The sequence below is a fragment of the Vipera berus genome, assembly GCF_964194415.1.
Source record: "Vipera berus genome assembly, chromosome: 1".
Lineage (NCBI taxonomy): Eukaryota > Metazoa > Chordata > Lepidosauria > Squamata > Viperidae > Vipera > Vipera berus.
Genome location: NC_138202.1, coordinates 77,231,966 through 77,254,097, shown reverse-complemented (window position 1 = coordinate 77,254,097; position 22,132 = coordinate 77,231,966). Strand labels below are relative to the sequence as shown.

Sequence of the window (22,132 nt, the reverse complement as noted above, 5' to 3'; positions counted from 1 at the left end):
TTGTTGGATAGGACCCATTGTTCAAGTTGGTCAAGATCTTTTTAGATCCTGAGTTTGTCTTCTGGGGTGTTAACTACTCCTGCCAGTTTGGTATCATCTACAAATTTGATGAGTTCCCCTTCAATTCCCTCATCTAAGTCATCTATGAAGATATTGAAGAGTACTAGGCCTAGGACGAAACCTTGTGGTACCCCACTGCTTACTTCTCTCCACATGGATGTAGTGTCATTGAGTATGGTTTGCCAGCCAGCTACAGATCCATCTGGTGGTCCATAGTATTTTGCTGGTCTATTAGTTTAGTCACTTTGTTGAAGAATGAAATAAGATTGGTTTGGCATGATCTGTTTTTTCACAAACCCGTGCTAGCTACTAGTTATAACTTTGCTTGCTTCTAGTTGTTCGCAGATCTGTTTTTTGATTATCTTTTCTAGGATCTTCCCAGGTACTGATGTTAAACTGATTGGTCTGTAGTTTCCTGGGTCTGTTTTTTTCCCCCTTTCTTGAAGATAGGAACCAAATCAGCCCTTTTCCAATCCTCAGGTACTTCCCCGATGCTCCAGGATTTTTGAAAGATGTGATGCAATGGTTCTGAGATAACATCTGCCAGCTCCTTCAGAACTCTGGGATGCAATCTGTCAGGCCCCGGTGATTTATATTCATCAAGGTTGGATAGATGTTCTCTTACCACTTTCTTGCTTGTTTTAATTTTTCTTTCTAATTTGTCTTTTGCAGTGGGGTTTTTTTGGTATGTTGGGCTATAGTTTCTTTTTGTGTGAAGACTGATGCAAAGTATGAGTTAAGCAGCTCTGCTTTCTCCCTGTTGCCTGTTATTTCCTTGCCATCTTCTCTCTTTAGTGGGTTCTATCTTGCAAAGGGACACTCTCTCCCAAGTGAGGGCAATAGTACAAGTTTAAAAACACCTGAGAAACCTACAAAGAAAAAAATAGTACTATATAGTATATAGATTGCATTTTTAAAGGACTGGTTTAGTTTCTATATATGCTCATTCAATGATATCAATATTTTATGAAATCTTTTAACAAGTTTATTGATAAACATTGAGCAAATCAATGGAAGATTTTTTTTTAATTCTGGAAACTTTTGGGGTAATTAAAAAGCAGCATGAGTTGACATATCTCACTTGAGTTGAATTTTTGTTCATCTGTTCATATAATAACGGTACATTAATCTATTACAGGCCACTTCATCCCTATCTGTGCCTTTCCCTTATGTGAACCACCAAAAAAAGGAACAAACAACTCATGCAAAAAAAAACCTGTTCTCTGCTACTAGGAACATTAGGGATTTGGATTAATACCTGTTCTGCCAGTGCGCTTTAACTAAACTAAAAACTCCACAAATACCACGAAGCCCTAAAATGAGTACATTTGCAGGGTATGTTTTTAGACAATTTAGATGTGGACCTGAAAAATGTATTTTGATATAATCAAGTGTATTTCCACTAAAAACATTTACATTAGGATAATGCGTTTTTATTTTTCACAAGATAACTTACAACAACCACACAGAACTTCTTACTATAAAATCTTGCACCAATCTGCTATGCTGGTAAGCATTTCTTCTAGCACTAAACATACTATCATTCATTCCAGTGCAGCTTTGTAAATTTTGTTCAAGAAATGGTATACACAACTGAACAAAATTTCACAAAGATGGCATCTATATGGTACAAGACGAAATGATTTCCAAGTTGATTCTTGGAAATCAACAGCAGAAATAGTTGTTTCTATATTGTAATATGAAAATCCAGTCCCATACACATGTAAAATTGTGCACCTAGTTCAAGGCCACCCAAAATATTAAGCATAATCCTTCATTATCAAAGGTTGGCAGTCCCTGTTCTAAGTTACATACAGATAATAGGACAACCCTGAGACCTTGCACTTATTGTAAGTTTCCATACTTCTCAAAATCCTTCTCTCAGCCACTGATAATTGTTCCATTTACTCTCAGGTTTACTCCATTAATAGTTTAGACCTAAAATTTAAAATTAAGATTTAACACTGGTTTTCAATATCTGATATTAATCATAATTGTTTGATATTTAAAAATAGAAATGAAGAGAAAAATTATATAGGACAAAGAGGAAGGAACTGGGAATCAATCAAGGCTAAAATATCAAAAAGTTTAAAAGTTGGGAAAATAGCTTAAATGTAGATAGATGATTTGGGATGATGTTTATTAATATCAATGTTATATGTTTACATTAGATTCCATTTTGTGGCAATGCTTTCACTGTATTTCCAGATGCAGAACTATTAGAACTATTTTCAAGAATGGACAGCATGCTTTCCTGAAAACTGGTGATTTAAGAACTATTGGGTTTTTGGTTTTTGGTTTATATATACGTACAGAGAATGAATGAATGAATGAATGTATATAAATATATAGAAAATGAATGAATATATATATATATATATATAGAAAAGCACACTTGGAACTAGTCTTGGATAGATCACATGCTTGTTGCAATATATTTGCCTAGCACTTTGCAGTTGATTTTGAAACTAGACATCCATTAATTCCATCTGGTCAATTTTGCAGTAATATCAATTAGTCCAATTTAGCTTTCCCCAAATGGGTGCCCTTGAAATGTCTGAACATCAAACTCCCAGATTTTCCAGCTGGCAAATCCACAACTGACAAAGGTAGATATTCAAGCTGGATAAGGCTGTAGCAACCTTTTTGTTTTGTTTTTTAAATTGAGGTTTTATTTATTTTTTGTCCAACTTCTCTCTTTATTAAACTATATTTTATTGAAGTAATATACTTATCAGGTGCCTTCAACTGTACCTGCAGTGAAACAGAACACAACTGTATTCATTTTAAAGTTTAAACAAGACCCTGGAACAAACCAGGAATATGACTTTATGGAATTATGAGGACAGCAGATGGAGTACCAATTAAGTCCCATACCTTTTGTTTCCTGGGCTAGGAGAAGAGCCAGAACTATCATGACATGCAAAATCATTAAGCATAGCGTAATCAAAGGCATAACTGAAAGGACAAATGACTCTTCACCTGACTAATGTGAGAGGGCAGATGAAACAAGGACTAGATTACATTTGGATGTCATGCATTTTCTGTTGAAAAAGGAGAACTGGTAAAGTCATTTAAGTAGAAATGCTGACAACCCCGTGCCTTCAGAAGACTATTATTGGAGATAAGCTTACTTGAGAGTTAGTCCTTAACAGAATGCAATTTAAAATGGATTTCTGGACCTTTCCACATGAAACTTGCAATGCTATGCATTCTGCCTGCCCCACAAGAAATCTAGGATGGCTCTTCATTTTTTTCATTTGTGGTACTATAAAATAAGAAAAACATTGAGTATTGAGTTCTATTCGGATATAGTATTGAGTCTATGGGAAACAAATCAATAATGGCTTGGAGCATTTAGAATTCTCCTTTCTCATTACTTGAAGAAAGAAACTGGTGGTGAGGGTATGTTTTACAATTCTCTGATGTAGTTGTAAAGAAGTCTGTGAAGCACCCAGCGCTCAGCAAATAGGCTATGTCTAATGGAATTTTCAATAGGGACGCGGTGGCTCAGTGGGTTAGGACACTGAGCTTGTCGATCAGAAGCTCAGCAGTCTGACGGGTCGAATCCCGAGTGCCGCGTAACAGAGCGAGCACCTGTTACTTGTCCCAGCTTCTGCCAACCTAGCAGTTCGAAAGCACGTAAAAATGCAAGTAGAAAAATAGGGACCGTAGGTGGGAAGGTAACAGCGCTCCGTGCGCCTTTGGCGTCTAGTCATGCCGGCCACATGACCACAGAGACGTCCTCGGACAAGCGCTAGCTCTTCGGCTTTGAAACGGAGATGACCACCGGCCCCTAGAGTCGGAAACGACTAGCACTCGTGTGCGGGGGAACCTTTACCTTTACCTTTAATGGAATTTTATTTTGTAATTGGTGACATTCTTTGTGCAAGTCAGAGATGTGACAGCTCTCCCCCCCCCCAGTATTGGTAGACTACTATTGCAGCTGGCAATTCAAGCATCACAATGAGGTTCAAAGTCCTCTTGCATCCATCAACTAAGTTGAGAATGGACAGCACTAAAGGAAATTAGTTGCTTAGAGAGTAGAGATGGCTGTAAAGCCTTTCTTTCCTTCTTTTGTTTCAAATAGGACTTACTCTAAGAGTCACCAACATTCGTACCCCTGAAGGTACTGGCAGATAATACTGACTTTGCATCCATGTTGCTGTATTTGTGGCTCTCTAGCCCTGGAAAAGAACTCTAAAGCATTTTGGCTGGATTCAGCTAGAAAAACCATGGCCTTGTTAATCTTTTGGTGGATTGACACTAAGGTTTCTTGAGGAATGGCACCCAACTAAGAAAACATTAGGCTGCCATTTGACTACAAGAAAGAATCAGTAAATCACTAAAATTCCCTGGAGAAGGGGGTCTTTTAAGCAGGTATTTTTTTGGCCATGAGCAAAAAAATTGCTATGAGGAAACCTCCTCAGAGAATCCCGGTCAGATTACTTCTTTCCTATCAAAAAGACTTGGGGAATAGAGCCAGTGGAAGTACTTTAGGCTGGAGAACCCACGGTATGTATAAGCTATGGCAAGGCAGTACCCCTCACTCACAGGTGACCATGGGTCAAATGCATGAGAAAGAAAGGGGGAGAGACATACAGAGAAAGCAATGGGATTTAGGAAGTCAAGTGAGATACAAAGGAGATATGTGCTAAAGGTACTTTTAAGAACAACTCTATGCTAGGAGACTTGGTAGGAGTTAGACAACCCTCTCCCAGGCTTCTATAACATTGACGCTACTAGGTATCTGGCTGCATGAACATAGTAGGTATGTTTCCTGGAAAGGAAAAAACTTAAGGAGTTGAAGGAACACTGGAACGGGAGAGGAAAAAGCTCCACCAGGGGCCAGTTGATAAAAGCAGAATTTAGAGAGGAAGCAGGCTGAGGAAAGCAGAACTGCTCTCTCAGGACATTATATCACAGGGCAGAAAACATTCTCGAATACAGGGATCCCCAAAAGAAGGAATACAGGCAACTAGGAACAGCTCTTAAGGCTTGTGGATCTCCAAATGGGGCCTTTATTAAATCAGTGTCTGGATCCAAAAAAGAACAACACAAAAGCTGAGACTCTGAGTCAATGGAAGAACCTGGCCATTCTTTACACAGACGGGGTATTGGAAAAGCTAAAACACATTATTGGGGGGGGGGGAACCACATACTTGTGTTCTTCAAACCCACCCATACGAAGAGATTCGTCCACCCTAAACGTAAGAAGAGTAATATAGTGTATGCAGTCTGGTGTGTTCAGAGCTCTTTACACAAGAGGAGGGTCCAACGTAAGAGAAACAGCACTACAGGACCAGAATCTGCAGTGCACTTTCATTTAAAAGAAAAAGAACACTCTTTTAAGGACATTAATGTTCACATTTTGGATAGAGTAGATCAAAGGTCCCGAACCTTTTGGGCACCAGGGACCGGATACATGGAGAAAAGGCGGGTGATTTTCTGTGCTGCCATCCCATGGATGGGGCTTTGCTTGTTTGTGCAGACCGGTTGCTGGCATGCCGCGGCCTGGTACCAGTCCACAGACTGGGGGTTGGGGGACCACTGGAGTAGATGATTTGAAAGAGAATTGAACAAATCCATTTATGCCAAAGTGTAAAATCCTTGCCTCAATAGAGGTAGAGATGTCAGAAACAACCTGTCTCCCATTATTATGCGGTTCTCTCATCTATCCCAAGGAAGATTAAGACCACTTCACAAGTTCATTAGGGAGGCCACATTTAATGACTCCTAAGAATTTTAGGAGTTGGTACATTCCAACGACTGTCTGCCAACGCAGCTACTCCCTAATCAACTTGCTTAAACTGAAGAAGCCACTTGCACGAGCAGCAAAATGTTTTAAACCAACAAGAAAAGTCTAATTGCCATGACTCAACTTCCAAATAGATCTGCTGAGCTTTTTATATTGCTCCATCCTTTTCCAATCATTGGCTCCCTTTCCCCCCTCAAAAGACGGATGATCCCAGAGGCCTTAAGAAAATAAATCAAGCCATCTCTATCATTTTTGATGTGGCCTCCAGCAATATTTGCTGGGTGTGCACACTGCAGTGGTGTATATGTATCCTGTAAGCTGCTGTTTGGAGAGTTGATCCCAAAGAAGAGTTCTTCCAATGTATCCAAGAAAAGTGAAAAACTTCCCAGGCCTTTAGTGCCCATAAAAATAATAAAGAGATAGATGTAAAGGAAAAAAGGAGTACTCGAGGAGCTGTAACAGCATATTTAACAAAGTAGACTGTATCAAAGAACTGGGAAATTGGTCTCAAATATCAGCAAGGGACCCTAGGGGGAAAAAATGTCTGTGTCTTCCAGGTGCTTAGGAAACAATCCAGCTAAGAATACCCTTTGTAGGTATAATTGGTATAAATACTATTGTTGTTGTTAGTTGCGAAGTCATGTCCGACCCATCGCACTTTTGTTGACAGGGTGATGTCTCTGCTTTTTAGTGTGCTGTCTAGATTTGCCATGGCTTTCCTTCCGAGGAGCAAGCGTCTTTTAATTTCTTGGCTACAGTCCCCATCTGCAGTGATCTTGGAGCCCAGGAAAATAAAATCTGTCACTACCTCCATTTCTTCCCCATCTATTTGCCAGGAATTGAGAGGGCCAGATGCCATGATCTTGGTTTTCTTAATGTTTAGTTTCAACCCAAGTTTTGCACTCTCCTTCTTCACTCGCAACAAGAGGCTCTTTAGTTCCTCTTCACTTTCTGCCATTAGAGTGGTATCATCTGCATATCTTAGGTTGTTGATGTTTCTTCCGGCAATCTTAATTCCAACTTTTGATTCATCTAGCCCTGCCTTTCTCATGATGTGCTCTGCATATAAGTTAAATAGGCAGGGCGACAGTATACAGCCTTCCCGGACTCCTTTCCCAATTTTGAACCAATCAGTGGTTCCGTGTCCAGTTCTCACTGTTGCTTCTTGGCCTGCATATAGGTTTCTCAAGAGACAAATAAGATGGTCTGGTATGCCCATCTCTTTAAGGACTTGCCAGAGTTTGTTATGATCCACACAATCAAAGGCTTTAGCATAGTCAATGAAGCAGAAGTAGATGTTTTTCTGGAATTCTCTAGCTTTCTCCATGATCCAGCGTATGTTAGCAATTTGATCTCTAGTTCCTCTGCCTCTTCGAAATCCTGCCTGTACTTCTGGTATACTATATTGAATCCTAATCTCTCTTAGAAGTATTTGTATTATGGATTATGGCACACAGAACATGACTAACAACTTAAAGAACATCAAAATGGTGATCTGTATCCTCTATGAGATCAGTTTCTAATATGAGATGAGTTTCTCACTCTCTGTGAAGTGTGTTTTTAGTTTAAATTAAGTTTTTTAATTATTTATTTGATTTATAATGGCTGCCCACTTGTGAAGTAAATCTTTTTACAATCTTTTTAAAATTCCTCTTTGTATTTTGCAGCATCTTTGGCTTGCTAAATATTTTACAAATGTCATCTGATATATCAATTATATCCTGTCTTAAAATATCATGATTTATATCCCTGTAAAGCCAAGCAAGCAGATAAAGAAATAATATATAAATACTATGTTTATCTACCTGTACCCCTTCATAGATTAGAAATACGGCCTTTGGACTTTATATTCATAAATTTGAGCTATATGGCAAAGAACATGGGGAAAAAGTGGGTATTCATATTTTTCTCCACTGCGTCAACATGCCACCTCCATGACACAAGACACAGTGATCTTTTCCATTAGAGAGGCATTCAACAGTGCTCTCCACCTAATTTAGTACTCTGCATGGCTAGATCTGCAGCACTAGATACAGCATGTCTCAACCTTCTTCCACAAAATATTCTTTATTAGATATTAGATACTTAGATGAGGGAACAGAAGGGGAACTTATCAAATTTGCAGATGACATCAAACTGGCAGGAGTAGTTAACACCCCAGAAAACAAACTCAGGATCCAAAAAGATCTTGACAAACTTGAACAATGGGCCTTATCCAACAAAAAGAGTTTCAATGTGAAGAAAAGCAGTCTTACATTTAGGCAGGAAAAAGCAAAGCCACAAATACAGATTGGGCGAGACCTGGCTTAAAAACTGTGAGAGGGACCTTAAATCCTAGTGGACGATCACTTGACCATGTGTCAGCAGTGTGCAGCAGCAACCAAAACAGCTAATACAATCCTGGGTTGTATAAACAGAGGCAAAGAATCAAGATCATCCAAAGTATAATTAAGGTAAAGGTAAAGGTTCCCCCGCACATGCGTGCTAGTCGTTTCCGACTCTAGGGGCCGGTGCTCATCTCCGTTTCAAAGCCGAAGAGCCAGCGTTTGTCCGAGGACGTCTCCGTGGTCATGTGGCCGGCATGACTAGACGCCAAAGGCGCACGGAACGCTGTTACCTTCCCACCGCAGTGGTCCCTATTTTTCTACTTGCATTTTTACGTGCTTTCGAACTGCTAGGTGGGCAGAAGCTGGGACGAGTAACAGGCGCTCACTCTGTTACGTGGCACTCAGGATTCGACCCGCCAAACTGCCGACCTTCTGATCGACAAGCTCAGCGTCCTAACCCACTGAGCCACCGCGTCCCTAAAGTATTATTACCACTTTATAAAACCCTTATAAGACCACACCTGGCATACTGCAGCCAATTTTGGTCACCATATCACAAAAAAGAAGTTGAGAGTTTGGAAAAAAATCAGAGAAGAGCAACTAAGATGATCCAAGACTAAAACATATGAAGAACGGCTACGGGATTTGGGTTTGGCTAGTCTAAAGAAAAGGAGAAATAGGGGAGACTTGATAGCAGTGTTCCAGTATCTGAAGGGCTTTCAGAGGGCAGAGGGGACCAGGTTGTTCACCAAAGCACCAGATGGAAGGACAAGAAACAATGGTTGGAAACTGATCAAAGAGAGAAGTAACCTGGAACTAAGGAGAAACTTCCTGACAGTGAGGACAATCAACAAGTAGAACAGTTTACCCTCAGAAATTGTGGGCGCTCCATCACTGGATATTTTTAAGAAGAGACTAGACATTCACCTGTCTGAGATGGTATAGGCTCTCCTACTTGAGCAGGGGGCTGGACTAGAAGACCTCCAAGGTTAGGTTAGGTTAGATTCTATTCCTATTCCTATTCTATTCTATTCTAAATTTAAGCATTTGAAAAAAGAATAATAAGCCAAGATTCTCTCCATTATCACAGTCCTGATTATGTAATATGGATGGATGGATGGACAGATCCACACACACACACACACACTGAAAACATAGAACAGTAGTAAGTGCAGAAAATGGGAAAATAAATATATGTGTAAGTATATGTATATACACATACACACATACTTCCCACCTTCATCACAAGTAAAACTGTTTTGTAACTTATCACCTTTCCTTAAAATACAAATGATCTCTTCTTCCCAAATCCCATCTCCTATCTATAAACAAATTCATTAAGCATCATTTCACTCCTAATGTCCACATTATAAGCCATCTAAAGTTGTTCTGAATAGTGAGATGGGCAGCAAATAAATTTAATAAATAAACAAATGTCAATAAAATTCATTAAGGATTACCAGAAATAACATACATCTTTTAACCTTGATCAAACAAATTAACTTCATATTCCTTCCTTTTACTACCAATATTAATCATTAGTTCCTTGAAATAATTCCAGAGAGCTTGATTTTTTTTTCATTTTTTCTTTGTCCCTTCTCACAAAATTTCTCAAACTTTAACAAGTCTCTTTTGTAAATCTAATATAGGAAAATTATCCAGATCACTATCTTGGTTTGTTGTTTGTTTATCCATTTTAATTATTAAGACATCAGTTGGTTTCTTTTATATGTCCAGTGTAACATCTTTTTCTTTTTATAGAAATCCACGTTCAATTCAGTCTTGATATTTCCAGTAGAACTTGTTTCTGTTCCATAACATCCTTTAAAAACAGTTTATCAATACAGGAAAATACTTTTAAAATTAACTTCTGAGTGCATTTTTCAAAATAATCTTCCAATGGTTTTAGCTTCATTCTGTAATTGTAAGTTGAGTTTAAGGGTTCTTTTCCTTTAATTGTAATCTTCAGTTCCTTCTAGAGTTTAATTTTTAAAATGTTACTGTCAACTTATACAAGTCGAAGTAGTTCATGAGGTGCTCAAGAAATTATTAAAAGCAAACCTTTATGCCAAACTGTCAAACTCACCTCGACTACCTGGGGTACCAAATATTGAGGGGTGGAGATGGACTCAGGAAAGGTCAGAGGCATTCTGAAATGGCAGCCCCCTCAAATCTACAAGCAACTAAAAAGTTTTTTGGGGTTCGCTAACTTCTACCAGCAGTTTATCCCTTCCTTCATGAAAATAGCCTTACAATTACCAAATTCTTAAAAACAGGCAGAGGGGAGACAAAACCCCACCCTAGCCAACCTTTAAAGTGACCATGGAATGCCAAGCAGCATTTGAACAACTCAAAAGGCAGAGCCAATCCTGAAACATCCCAATCCCAATGAACAGTTCATAATTCAAGCAGATGCGTGCGATGTTGCCGTGGGTGCAGTACTTCAGAAAAATGACAACCTCAAGAAAACTCACTGACACAGAATGGCACTGGGCTGTATGAGAGAAGGAGGCATTTTCTGTGCGATGGGCATTGCTAACCTGGCACCACTTCCTAGAGGGGAGTTAAATACTCTTTGAAGTGTGGACTGACCATAAGAACCTGGAAGTGCTGAAAACCCCATGCAAATTATCTCCCAAACAAGTTCGATGGGTGCAGCATTTACATCTTTTTAACTTTTCTCTCAAATACATTCCTGGAGGAAAGAACTTCCTAGCTAACGCCTTATCTAGGATGCCACAGTACAAGAATCGTTGAGAGGAGGTGGTGAATGCTATCATCCCCTCTCCTCAAAAGGCCTCTCAAGTAACTACTAGGCATCAAACCTGAAAGCAATCAATCAGTTCTGACAGTGAATTGACCCAGGAGCTCAGAATTGAACTGAAATCTGATCCCTGTTCAGAGACAACAAACAGCTTTAGGGATGGATTAGCATAAAAAGGTCCCAAATTGTACCTTCCCAGCACCCTCAGGGTCCAAGCCCTGCAACGGAGCCACAATGCTAAGCAAGCCGGTCATTTTGGATTCTTAAAAACTTTGCATTTAGTAAGAAGGCAGTTCTGGTGGCCTGGAATGAAAAAGGACATTGAAAAGTATGTTAAAAGCTATGCAATTTGTGCCGCTATGAAGAAAAGACCCGGAAGACCCCTTGGACTGTTACAACAAGTAATGGAACCATCCCAGCTGTGGGAAGAAATTGCAGTGCATTTTATTGTCAAACTCCCTGAAAATAGTGGGAACACTGTGATTTGGACTGTCATCAACCTTTTTTCAAAACAGGCTCACTTTATAGCCCAGGGGTATCAAACTCAATTTCATTGAGGGCCGCATCAGCATTGCGGTTGCCCTCAGGGGGCCAGGTGGGTATGGCCAGGGTGGGCGTGGCCTACTGGGTGGGCATGGCTAGAGTGCGGTATGGCCTACTGGGTGGGCATGGCCAGCTCTACATCGTTTGCATCAAGGGTGCCTATGGGGGCCTGGGCAGGAGTGGGACAGATCTGATGGTCTCTGGCAGAAGGAGGGTCTCTGAGCCAAGGCCAAGGCAGTGGGAGCTGTTCCCTCACTGTTTCCAGGATGGCTTTGCAGGACACATGAAACCACTTGGTGGGCCGGATCCGGCCCCCCCGAGCCTTGTGTTTGACATGTCTGTTATAGCCTGTCCTGGTCTCCCCTCCACTCAGAAACTAGTGAAACTGTTCTTGAAGCATATCTACCAGCTCCACGGAGCTCCAAGAAGAATCAGATCAGATCAGGGGCTCCAGTTTACTGCAAAGTTTTGGCGGCAATTCATAAAACTGATTCGGTCCACCCAGGGGCTCAGCTCAGCTTTTCATCCGAGTACGAATGGAGGCGCTGAACAAGCGAACGCAATGGTTGAGCAATACTTGAGATGTTATATTAACTATCAGCAAATGAACTACTACCTTTTCCTGAAGTGGCATACAACAATACTGTGCACAGCAGTACTGGTCTTACCCCCTTTAAAGTAACAACAGGCAGGGAATTTGTGCCCATGCCAGAGTATCCTCAGAAGCCCCCCTCCTCAGAGACAGTAAATGAATGGGTAAACACACGGCAGACAGCTTGGGCAAATGTTAAACAAGCTTTGGAAAAAGCCACAAACATTTATAAGGAGCAGGTAGATAAGAGGTGATCTCCACAGAGGCTGTTTCATATAGGAGAAGGTCTACCTCCCGACCAAATACTTAAGATTAAAATTTTATTGGGTAGCATGATTTTTTGCATTGTAGAGGGTAGGGGAGTGTTTTCATTACTTTGAATCTCTTGGGAAACTTCAGAGTTGGTTTCACTTTTGACTGTGCTGATATTATTTATCCAATAAACATGTGCTTTGAGGAAACCTCAAGCCTTGGAGTTCTGCTTTATGTGGTTTAATTAGTAGAAACCATGACAGTTACTATGTTTAAAAAACAAAATTTAAAACAAAAACATTTTCCCATGTGAAGGATTTTTGATAATTCCAAAATCTTATTTCAAATTTATATATACCCTTAATCTGTTGTAACTTTCTAAAATCAAAATTTCAATCACTATTTTGCTGATTAGACACACACACACATCATTTTTAAAAAAAACTTTTTAAACTTGTAATGAAGTTTTCATAAAGAATTGAAGGAAACTCACCCAGTGCTATGAAACCTGTTAATCCAAAGGTTCCTAGTAACTCAAAAGCAATTACTAAGGAGAAATTTCCTGACAGTTAGAACAATTACCGGTAATCAGTGGAACAATCTGCCTCCAGAAGTTGTGAATGCTCCAACACTGGACGTTTTTAAGAAGAGACTGGACAACCATTTGTCTGAAATGGTACAGGTTTCCTACCTGAGTAGGGGATTGGACTAGAAGACCTCCAAGTCCCTTCCAACATCATCATCATCATCATCATCATCATCATTATTATTGTTATTATTATTGTTGTTATTATTATTATTATTATTAATTATTATTATTATTATAAAAATGATTAGAAAAGCAACGACCATAGCTCGAGTGAGGTTTTTCCCTCATTTCCCAGGACTCCAAATCCAAGGCTCAGCTGTCTGGAATACTTGTGGGTGATCTCAAGGCCTCTCCTTAACCAGAGATGAATTATCAAAGAACCTGTTAACTCACTGGCTCTTCATTCCGCTGTGGTAATCAGCTCCACTTTTTGCAGAGCCATTTCTTCCCTTCAAAGTCAATTTTTGGATGACACTGCTTTTAACTTTTTGCATGCAATTTCTATTTAACTTTTGATTGTATTAAACTGCATTTTTAAATGTTAATTAATCACAGTTAGAGACTTAAATTAAGTCAAATTTCCCTAATTACCATAGAGCAAGGGTCCCCAACTATTCACTACTGGGTCATGGCCCATTTAGAACCAGGCTGCAGAAACAGAAGGCAAGCGCGTGTTTCTGTAAACGGATCTGCGCGCACTCACCTGTCACTTATGTGGAACCATCCCTCTCCCTCCCCCACCGCAGTGTCCACTGTAGAATTTCCTTCAGATACACAGATTTCAAATTCGGACATTAATGGTCATCTGGCTGGAAATCCTCTGTGATACTAGCATTCAGAAGTTATGATGGAAACTCGTTAACTGCACAACAAATGGACAGACTTACCATGGTTTCAACTGGGAAACTGTAAGCATCATAGACCAAACAAAGTCGAAAAATGTTAGAGAATTCCTGGAAGCATGGCATTTACACAAGTCAGCCATCAACAGACACATAGAGAAAAACAACATCTACGTACTATTCAGAAGAGATAATCAAAAGTAAAAATAGAAAACAAAAAGACCAAAACACCTTGCCTGCAATCAATACCCAGATAAGCAGATTAACACCAAACTGCCAAAATTGCCAAAGAGCCACTAGTAAACAGTCCAACCAACGAATCCCTAAGACCCCCCACACCCGCAGGCAAGACACCAGAATATAAACTGACAGCAAACAGCACTCCTTACTAGCACTGATGATGTTACCTAGTTAGAGTAATGAAACATCTGCAACAAAACAAGCAAGCTCAGAGAGCATCAAGGACCCCTCGGGTTATCACCAAGTCTAACAACTATAACAACAACCAAGTTGTAAACAACACCTAATCAAGGAAATACCAACTCAGGCAAACTTTCTAACAATAAACAACAGCTTAACCAAGGAACCAAGCACACTCTGACCAACATAGACAGGGCAAGCCATTTGTATATAAATAGAGAACAAACCCCATTCCCTTCTAGCACTGATGTTACCTAGTTGGATAATGGAAAAAATCTACAAGAAAACAACCAAGCTCAGAGAGCATCAAGGATCCCAATTTCAACCCTGAGCTACAGATATTCTCTGCTATGTTAGCCATGGCCATTCTGGTCATAATTTGCCATCATTAATTTAGGACTACCTCAATTAATTTTAAATTTCTGGGTCAAATAATTTTTTTGTAGATTGAGCAAATAATTTCTCTAGTAAATATTTGTGTTATTTTCTAATTGGACTTTTTGTTATACAGAACACAGAAGAATATTTAAGAAAGAAGAAAAAATAAAGCAACTTCAAACTACAGAACTATAAAATTTAAATATCTTCCATAAATTCAGGGGATATTAAGCTAGTTAAGTTCTTTAGGCTAAACTGTCAAACAAGTAAAATATAGCTTCCTATATACAAGGAATGCACACTGAAACACAACAAACCTGCTGAGCTATCAGAACCTTCTCTACAAAGCTATCATTAGATATGAGTTCTCTTCACTGACATTGTTAAAGATAATGAGACTTCATTTTTCGACTGTAGTTCTGAGTAATATTTTGGCTGCTAGACCTGACAAGATTATATCTCTTTCATTCAAGAGTCAACTCTTTGATACACTATTTTTGTTTCCTTCTTTTTGTGATCACCTCTATTCTCTATAGATTGTCTCAAACAGCTATACCATCACTACACTTATACAAGATTCTTCCTTATTAAACACAAACAAGATTTTGACAAATTGTATTATTGCTGTTTAATTTTAGATGGAGGCAACACCCCTTTAACCCTAACCCAGCCTACAACTTTTTAAGAAATTAAACAACACTCAGAACTTTCTACATTTGGACTATTTTCCAAAAAGTGACTTAATTTTTTATCATTAGTTCTAATAACTGGACAATAGCCTACTTGTTCTCTTTTAAAATTTATTCAATGAAAGAAGTGTTCCTCTTAGCTACAGTGTTGACTGAACAGCAGATTCACACATTGTACAAAGTCATAATGTAATTGATTTTGGCTTTATGACATGTATCAATCCAACACTTTATACTTCAGTAATGTGTGAAGCAAGGCACTAAGGCTTATTCAACTAACTACTAGAAAATTAAACATGGCTCGGCATGATGTGTGAATTCAGCTAATAAATATAAACAAAAAAATCCTAAATTAGTGCAAATGCCAATGAAAAGAATCTGACTTGAATATAATAATATTGAAAGCACACAAAATACTACATATGTCTCAAAGAGTGCTTTGTTCCTAGACTGTTTGTTGTAATACTTGGATGGAATTTTCTTTCACTTAGCTTCCTGATTATTCATTTACTTCATAACTGCAAATTAATTAATTTTACAGTTTATGGTACTTTTCATCTCTCATGTGACTAGGGGTTCAGATTATAAAGCATACATTATATAAAAATACTAATCCAGTTTCTTCTTGGCCATCCCGGAGCAGCCATGTTACTACTCTATAGCAAAAATAAATTATTTCACACTGTAAAAAATAACAAATTATTTTCAACAGATCTCAAGATGGCTATACTTGAGAAAACAAATTGTGGAGATTTCATTGCAACTACATCTGAATTATCAAACAGTTTTATACAGATGAAATAAAGGCCAAGAATTATTAAGAATTAAGCACCTCTTTAATGCGAGAAAGTCTGTGTCACCCAATTACTGTTTTACAATTGCAGAGGTAAATCTATCTTCCACTTTTCTTTCCACCAGAGTCCCCTTCTTCTCAAACTCAAAATTCAGAATTAATTTTTGGGATCCATAAATGTTTTTTAAACATGGCAGATTTACTTAGAAAAAGAGTATATTAACCAGAATATAACTATAAAGTCATCTTGCATGCTGCCCATGAAGAAAAATCCAAATTCCCACATTACTATTTAGACAAGCACTTTGCCCTCCTAATAAAAAAAATGACAATCTTCCTTCATAAGGCAACTATCACGTATCTTGGGTTTTAACTTTCATAATGTGTGTTCAATATGGTCATACTGACTAGCAGTAATGGAAAATACAACCAGCTACACCTGTACAGTAGGACAGCAGATTGAGGAAGACCAATATATTCAGCATTACTTCTTTTTCTATTATTACTTCTTATGCTATTTCAAAATAGCTAGCTTCCTAAAAATAAGTATTATAACAAGTAACAAGACAGTTGAAATACAAGGTCAGGTGATGATGGACCATATAGAACAGAGAGTCTCACATTTTCTAAAAATATTTAATTTCAAATTTTGAGCATACACAAGTAACCTTATAAAGTAGCTGATAAAGGAGCTTGCTCATTCACACACAGACTTTTCTTCTGGATACTGCCTACTATCCTGCTTATCTTGTTATTTTTCTAGATAAGTAGATTTATGGAACTCAGGGTATTATTAGAAATAGAGATTATGCATCCTACCAGCTTCCCAGTTTTAAAAATCAAAATATTTTTTCAAAATAAGTAAACAAAAAATACAAACAGTCTAATGGAGTGGCAATCTGGCAAAGACATCAAGGGAGTTACCTGCACTGAAAACTCTTTGGATCCCAAAATACAATACATAAACACACATGGCTACCAAGCTATATACATTGGAAAAAAATCCATACCAAACTTATATACCTATAGATATATATTATACTATAATATACCTAACATACCATAATAGTTCAATAGTTCAGCAGTTTATTATTTTAAATCCAACTTTTTGCTCATATGCTAATCACAACAGCATGAATGGATCTCTCAGAAAACATGACTTTTTAAGTCATGAGGTTTTTCACAGAATCATTTAAGATCATAATTTATGCTAAGATAAAATAATACAGTTCCCAGTATATTTACTATTGATGACAACAATTAAGAGTTTCCTTTAATATAGTAATATATTACTATTACTTTGTTTTATTCAACTACCGGTATATATCTCTGCAGTAAGTTATATTACATTGAGATTAATGTATATCTTAAAGGGATTCCAATGATAATTCCCATTAGGTATTTTATATAAATAGCTGAGAAAAAATGTATAGCACACTAAAGCCCTTAGAATTTCTTTAGCTAAATTGTGGTAGGATGATGATGGATGATGATGACGATGATGATTTTATCCTATCAGACTTTCAATGATATCTTTTACCTTTAGGATAACCTGTTCTCTCTCTCTCTCTCTCTCTCTCTCTCTCTCTCTCTCTCTCTCTCTCTCTCTCTCTCTCTCTCTCACACACACACACACACACACACACACACAAATACACACACACACACACACCTATATTGGGTTGATTCAATTATTAGACAATTAGATTTCCACATCAGAGATATTTGTTTATGTAATACAGCATTTTTGTTAAACATAGATAGGAAAGTTTATAACTATTTATAGAACTGCTATGTGAGAAAAATCAATTAGATTTTTGATGTATCTATCTTTCAGCTTTTAGCTGGAGTGGATTTTTTCTTATGTTTAAGGTTATATATATTTCATATCTGGGGGTTTTGTTAGTCTGTTTTTTTCTCTTTTTTCTTTCTTTGTTTTGTATGTTCTTTCATGATTAAAGAATAAACAAACATGTTTTTAAAAAGATTTTCAATGTTATCATTCTGTTTTTATCTTCTTTTTAAAAATAAGACTAACTCCCCTTTGGTCCCGTTTACAGCCCAAGCATGTAACATCTTTGAAATCCTTGAAGTTTTAAGGTTCAGTTATGTTAAACTGAAATCTTTGATTCCCAATTTGAAAACTTTCTGATTAAGACTATGATAGTCATAACTAGTTATTAAATGGTAAGCAATTGTACAAGAAGTTTATATGTGGTATAACTTAAATTTGAAAATAGCAGGGAAGATGTTTGATTGGAATGATTGGACTAAATATTTAATACTTTAAGTCAGTTGATTTTCAAATGTTTCAAAAGATTGCATTTTGAGTTTGATCTACCTGTAATATATGCTTGACAATATATATTAACCAAATAGTTGGTTCAGATATTTTATATCCTCCAAGGTGGTTGCAATTTTAGCTTACTCAACAAATACAAGCACTTGAAAATCCGTAATTAAATTTTATAAAACATTAAAAAGTAGATTGAAAATTAATATTATTTATATATTTCAACTCTGGAATGATGAATGGAATGTTCAATTTTGGAAAACCAATGCTCTAGGGCAGTGGTTCTCAGCCTTTTCTTCACCACAGACCCACTTTAAATACTTTTTGTAGCCCCAGACCACCAAGACTTAACTCAAGATTTAAATCATAACATTTCAAGTCTTTGCAGACCCCCTGTGACAACAGGTTGAGAACCACTGGTCTAAGTTTAAAAATAAATTTCTTATGATTTAAAAAAAGAAATAAATTCCTCATAAAACTTGTAATTTGTGTTGGAGCCTTCAACAACTATTTAAAAAGGAATGGAAACTAGATTATTTATGTTGGCAATGCAAGGAATGTGAAGGCTCTTTAGCCCATATGATTTGGTCTTATTCTGTTATAGATTTGGTTTGACTTACAAGTTACTACACATATTAATATATTCTTGGGAAGAAATATTATATATAAGGATCTTAATGCGAGATTGAATTGTATTTCTAAAACACGGAATTTGAATCTAATGAAGAGCTTGGTTTTATTGAGCCTAGAGTAAGGAAGGTAATTTCACATAATCAGAAAGTTACACCCTGATTTTAAGGAATAGATATTAATTTATTATCTACTTTTGAAAAATCTCTCTATCTTAAAAGCGAGATGCCACAGTATGTATGCAACACAACTTAGGACTGCCCCCGACCTTCGCTCATTTCGCCGGGACCTGAAAACTTGGCTCTTTGATCTGTTTGGTCCAGACTGTGGGGTTGTTAATTTAACTGGGTTTTAGATTTACTCTTGGGGCTTGAATTTAATTTGTTTTATTTGTTTTTAATTTTTTGTATTCATGGTTTTAACTGCCCTGTAAACCGCCCTGAGTACTACGGGAATAGGGCGGTATACAAATCCAATAAAATAAATAAATAAAATAAATAAATTTAACAATTAGCTTAACAATTGGATTAATTTTAGTTAGTTAAGCTATCTGTTAAGCTTTTTCTTCCTTTTTGCCACATTTACTTCATTTTACACCTCTGGGCTTTTACTTAAACAATCTTTGAAACAGCCAATATAATATACACTAAAAAAAGAAACCTTAAAAAAATGTTATTCTGAAACATGAAGCTTTATGTTGACTTAATATAAATACATACATAGCAAGGAATATATCACACCAAATGTGATCCAGGAATCACAGTGTTCACTATGTTACTCAGATGAAAAACAATTATTTCTCAATGTGAACCCTCTATAAGCTAAGCAAAATTCTATATCCATTAATAAACTATTTTATACATATTTTACACATAACATTAACATAATTATCATTGATATTGAAAAATATTAAACTATAACTTTTGCTACACATTTATAAAGTGGCCTTTATAAACCGCTTTCCTCAAAGATTCTAAAAATAAAACTATAATATTGTATAAGCAAAAGTGCACAGAAAATGAAGAAAAAATCTTTCATCTCAAGTTTAGTTCAATGCCTGCATTGAACATAATGCCTTTATTGAACATAAAGCTCCTCTCGTCCGTGACTTGGTCGAGTGTGAGCAGGCGGACCTGGCTTGCATCACGGAGACTTGGTTGGGCCCAGAGGGCGGTATTCCTCTGGCTGATCTTTGCCCACCAGGTTTCCGGGTGCTACACCGGCCTCGGGCTCAGGGTAGGGGTGGGGGAGTGGCCGTTGTTATGAGGGAGACCTTGTGTCCGCAGGAGGCCACCGTTCCGCAGATAGTCGGGTGTGAGTCTCTCTTTTTGAGATGCGGCCCTGGTGCGCAGTTGGGCTTGCTGCTGGTGTACCTTTCGCCTAGTCACGCAGCAGCAGCCCTGCCTGAGCTTCTCGATGTCCTCTCTGGGTTGGTGGTTGAGTTCCCGAAACTTATAGTTTTGGGGGACTTCAATCTACCATCTCTGGGAGGATCATCTGAGTTGGCTCGGGAGTTCATGGCTTCCATGACGGCCATGGACCTGACGCAAGTAATTTCAGGACCGACTCATGAGGGAGGCCACACCCTTGACCTAGTTTTCCTATCTGGTCGGTGGTTAGATGATCTTGGTGGGGGCTCCCCAATTATTATGCCCCTGTCATGGACCGATCATCATCTCCTGCGGCTGGTCTTCCGTTTTGCTACCCCCCGCCGTGGGTGTGTGGAACCAGTTAGATGGTACCGCCCCAGACGCTTAATGGATCCCGAGAGGTTCCAGGCAGCGCTGGGGTCCCCACCTGCCTCCCCCACTCACAGCTCGGCAGATGCCTTAGTGGAAGCCTGGGAAAGGGCAGCCACTGAGGCTCTTGACCGAGTTGTACCCTTGCGGCCCCTGACCCGATGCAGATCCCGTCGAGCTCCATGGTTCTCCGCGGAGCTCCGGGAGATGAAGCGTCGGAGACGGGGCCTAGAGAGCGGTTGGAGGTCCAGCCGATCCGAATCCCACCGATTGCGACTAAGAACCTATATTAGGTCTTATCTCGCTGCGATAAGGGTGGCGAGGTCTAATCATTTCGCTACCCTTATCGCGTCCGCAGATAATCGCCCGGCCGCCCTGTTTAGGGTGACTCGCTCCCTCCTTAATCAAGAGGTGAGGGAGGAACCCTTGCAGGGTCGTGCCAAGGAGTTTAACCATTATCTGTCAGACAAAATCACTCGGATTCGGACCGGTCTGGACTCTGACTGGGCAGAGTCTGACGATCAGGACACGGGCGGTCTTGTCGATATCACCTGGGAGGAGTTTGATTCTGTGACTCCGGAGGAAGTGGACAGGATTATGGGGAGGCTGAGCTCCACCACCTGTTTATTGGACCCGTGCCCTTCCTGGCTGCCTTGGACCCAGCTGTATTGAACAACTTTCGTCCGGTCTCCAACCTTCGCTTTCTTGCGAAGGTTGTTGAGAGTGTGGTGGCGCATCAGCTCCCTTTGGTCCTGGATGAAGCGGATTATCTAGACCCGTACCAATCGGGTTTCAGGCCCGGGCACAGCATGGAGACGGCATTGGTCGCGCTGGTGAATGATCTCTGGAGGGCTCGGGACAGGGGTCATTCCTCTGTTCTAGTCCTATTAGACCTCTCAGCGGCTTTCGATACCATCGACCATGGTATCCTGCTGCGGCGTCTCAGGGGATTGGGAGTGGGAGGCACGGTCTTACAGTGGTTCTCCTCCTATCTCCAGGGACGCTTGCAGTCGGTGTTGACAGGAGGGCAGAGGTCGACCGCGAGGTCTCTCGTTTGTGGAGTTCCTCAGGGGTCGGTTCTCTCACCTCTCCTGTTCAACATCTACATGAAACCGCTGGGTGAGATCATTCGTGGCTTTGGAGTTGGGTATCATCAGTATGCTGATGATACCCAGCTTTTTCTTTCGACCCCAAACCACCCCAGTGATGCCCTCAACGTGATGTCCCGTTGCCTGGAGGCGGTTCGGGTCTGGATGGGGAGGAACAGACTTCAACTCAACCCCGACAAGACCGAGTGGCTTTGCATACCTTCATCCCGGGTCTATTCGGATATTCCATCTCTTTCTATGGGGGGTGAATTATTACCCCCCGTAGATAGGACTCGCAACTTGGGAGTCCTCCTAGATTCACGGCTCACCTTGGAAGATCACATTGTGGCTGTGACTAGGGGGGCTTTCGCCCAG

The 22,132-nt window shown here is 39.1% G+C and overlaps 1 protein-coding gene across 2 annotated transcripts in view; it reads right to left on the bottom strand.

Moving 5' to 3' along the window:
- Nucleotides 1-22,132, bottom strand: part of PHF21A (PHD finger protein 21A) — a 147,472-nt gene that overhangs the window by 111,553 nt on the left and 13,787 nt on the right. The window lies entirely within an intron of this gene.